Source organism: Octodon degus, unplaced genomic scaffold (genome assembly GCF_000260255.1).
Source record: "Octodon degus isolate 3935 unplaced genomic scaffold, OctDeg1.0 scaffold00086, whole genome shotgun sequence".
NCBI classification, from domain to species: Eukaryota; Metazoa; Chordata; class Mammalia; order Rodentia; family Octodontidae; genus Octodon; species Octodon degus.
The window spans coordinates 1,073,957-1,077,823 of record NW_004524662.1 but is presented as its reverse complement, the minus strand read 5'-3'; the positions used below and the strand labels follow the sequence as shown (position 1 = coordinate 1,077,823).

At 35.4% G+C, this 3,867-nt stretch overlaps 1 pseudogene; it reads right to left on the bottom strand.

Annotated features, from left to right (window-relative positions):
- Window positions 1-1,120: 1,120 nt before the first annotated feature.
- LOC101576517 lies at window positions 1,121-1,574 on the bottom strand (annotated as a pseudogene).
- Between the last annotated feature and the right edge of the window lie 2,293 nt (window positions 1,575-3,867).

Genomic DNA, 3,867 nt, shown 5'->3' with positions numbered 1-3,867 from the left:
AACTGTCCTACTAACCTGTTTGGAAACCGTTTCATTGCTATTTTATCTGTTTCTCATTAAAATGAATAAAAATAAACAGCCAAAAAATTACTCACAAAACCACACCTATGAATTGCTGCATGTGTACTTCACAAGAAGAAAACTGTAAAAACTGAGAAAACGTGCTATACACTATAAACATTATTATATATTTGTGTGTGGTCCTGGGAATTGAACTTGGGACCTTGTGCATGTGAAGCAAACACTCTACCACTGAGCTACATCCCCAGCCCCGTAAATATTAGCTTTAAAGAATAAACTTTTGATTTGTAACAAGTAGACATAAGTAAAAAGGCTTTGGCTAAGTGGACCTTTATTTCCTGCTTGGTACTGGGAACTGAACTCACCGCCTCATGTTTGCCAGGCAGGCACTCTGCTGCTGCTATGTATCCCTGGCCCCCAACTTTTTATCTTTTAAAGTTGAGATCATTCATTAAAAGGTACTTTCCATAGATTAAGGTTTTTTTGTTTTTTGATTTCTTGAGGTAAGTGTCTCGCTATGTCATTCAGGCTGGCTCTGAACTCAGCAATACTCATGCTTCAGCAAGTTCTGGGATTATAGTCCATGGATTAATTTTTTAAGGGTAATTAACATAATATCTTTTAGTTGTACATTAGAAAGCTTTATTTTTCTGAGATCATCTCTCATGTAGTTTAGGTTGGCCTTGAACTCACAGCAGTCATCCTGCCTCTGCCTCCCAAATGCTGGGATTACAGGCATGTACCACCATACCCATCTAGATAGTTCTTATGCAAGCATTGTTCAATTGTGAATCTCAGTAAGTTTGATATTGGGTGATGCATTCTTCCATGAACTGTAACATGACACCTTGATTTTATCTGCTTTTTAGCAGGTATCTTATATATACAACTTAAATTTTTGTCTAAGACAACTCTGGATGAAAGTTTTGCAGTTATGTGAATATGCCTAATTTATATTATTCATGTAGCTTTTGCTATTTTATATAGCTTTTTCCGATTTCCTAACTGGGATATCACAATATGTTTTGTGACACCATCAAAGGCAAAAAAAGATGATCAAAATTTTACATTCCTAAAATGATTTTTAATGTACGTTAGATTAACCCACTTGATTATCATCTGTGTCATCTAAATCAATGTCAAAATCTAAGTCATTATCACTTTCTTCATTCTTCTTGCAGCTTCTTTTATGATTGGATCTTTGATTATTTTCACTGTTTTCTGGTTCATTATTAAACTGAACTACAGTGTCTTCTTTCTTTCCACACAAACTTTCAGTTCACAGGCACATGGTCTACACATTATGTGGTAAGAATCCTTCACAGTCTTCTGTAAACATTTAATGTATGTTTTAGGCTTTGATAATGGTTTATATTTGCTGCATTTTACCAGCCACTCAAGAACATCTTTACAATGCTGACATACTCCTCATGAAGTTTTGCATTAATTATCTTGGTCTGAATTCTCTAATCAAGCTTGTCATTTTTGAAGCTAAATGTATTCTGGTGCTTTTGAGCCCTGGAATGAGCCACATTGCTTTTCTGGGAGCTCATCACCAAAATTGCTTCCACCTGGCAACAGGTGTGGTGAAGCAATCTCAGAGAAGACTGAGGAGCTGGGCCCAAGGTATGGACATGACCCCCAGTTGTTGATTCTTTAAAGTACTTCCCATGCAGTTTGATTTTTTATTTATGAACCCTCTACCTATCTCTATGCATTTAAGATTTCTACCTACATTTTCCTCCAGAAAATTTAGTGTTTCTGTTTTAATATTGAAATCTTTGATCATTATGACTGTAGCTTTGTGCATGGTGATAGGTGTGGGTCCTTCAGCATGTGAAAAGCCAGTTTTTCTAGCACCGTGTATTAAAGAGGCTATCTTTCTTCCAGTGAGCCCATTTGGCTTATTTATCAAAGATAAGGTGGCTGGGTATGTTTGCAGTTGTGTCTGTATCTTCTAATCTGTTCCACTGATCCTCAGGTCTGTCTCCATGCCAGTATCATGCTGATTTTATCACAGTAGCTTTATAGCATAAATTCAGGTCAGGGATTGTGACATCTCCTTCCTTTCCTTTGTTTCCCAGGTTTGCTTTTGATATTCTGGGTGTCTTCTGGTTCAAAGCAAGTCTCAACAGAGTAAAAAGAAAATGCATAAACTGGGAAAAAATTATAGCCAACTGTTCCTCCAAGAAAGGCTTTCTATCTAGAACATGTAAAGAATATAAAAAATCAGGCCCCCCCAAATTCAAAGACCCAATCAAAAAATGAGCATCTGAGATGAATTTATACTTCTCAGAGGAAGAAATGCAAATGGCAAGTAAATATACAAAAAAGTTTCAACATTATTGCTTGTTAGAGAAATGCAAGTTAAACCAACACTGAGATACCAGGTCATGCAAGAAAGAATGGCTAACCTCAAGAAGACAGCCAATGACAAATGCTGCAGAGGCTGTGGAGAAAAAAGAACACTTCTGCACTGTCGGTGGAAGTAGAGACTGATACAACCACTGTGTAAATCAGTGTGGAGTTTCTTTAAAAATGTAGTACTGGCCATCCCATTCAAGCCAGCTATTCTCCAACTGGGTATTTTTCCAGTAGAACTGAAAACCTCATACCACAGTGATATATGTGTACCCATGTTTATAGAAGCACAATTTGTCATAGCTGAATCCTGGGAAAAAAAGCAGATGCCCATCAACTGAAGAATAGATAAAGAAGATGTGGTACTTTTTTACATGGAGTATTATACAAGTGGAAAACATGATAAATTTGACCAGACTTTTGTTGGTGATTGGAGGCAACTAAAGAATATAAGTGAAATAAATCAGACCCATATGTGCAAATATTGTGTTGTCTTTTTAGTGTGAGAACCTAAAAGAGAAAAGTGTAATCTGAAAGGTACAATAGTTAGTGGGAAAAGGGAGTGAACTTCTTCAAAAAGAAAGAGTTACTGAGTTGAAGTGAAGGACAGGAGAGGGAGGGGGAAAAGATTTACCTATATATATAAGCAGGGTTGTTTGGACAACTGTACTGTGCCTTTCTGCTGGTCTATGGAAAGAAGCAGTTGATTCTTTAGTTTTCTTTGTCTCTTTTTTTCAATTATACTTTTTCTCTTCTTAATTTCTTATATATTTCTCTCTTTTACTTTCTTCTTCCAATTTTGCATGCATATATCTGGTAATATGACTAGTTGGAAGACAACGCTATGTATTAGAACAAATACTGCGAAATTCATATTACTTTGTTAAGTGAAATTCTGTATCACTTGTAATTTTTTGTTTTAGTTCTAATTTTACTTTCTTCAAAAAAATTTCAAAACCAATAAAATAAGAAATCACCTTAAGGAAACTATTATCTGTCATGTTAAACTGATGGGCATGTGGAGGTCTAAAAAGACCTCTATTCATCATACAGGAAACACAAAATTCAAGAGTAATGAATAGTAAACTTATCTAGTGGAAAGCAATAACAACGAGTGCTCCCAGTAGCAGTGGCTTACTCACTGTTCGTTGGCTTTTTACTGGGAACATGCTTTAGGTTGAGTATTTAATGTCATATGATATTGAAGAACAAGACAAGTTGCCAGCCAGGCTTTAGCATAGAAATGTTATCTTCTATCCTCAATATTTCATAATTCTGAAAAGTCAAAATAAATAACACAAGAGAAGATCAGAGGAGTACAAAAGAATTATGCAAATGAATCATTGACGTTATGTATTAGTAAGAAAATGTTTTGAAATGTTAACAAAAACTCCAAAACATTGAGTTTAATCCCTGGCACTGGAAACAAAACAAAACAAACAAACAAACAAAAAAAAAACAAAACTCCAAAACCATAGACTCATA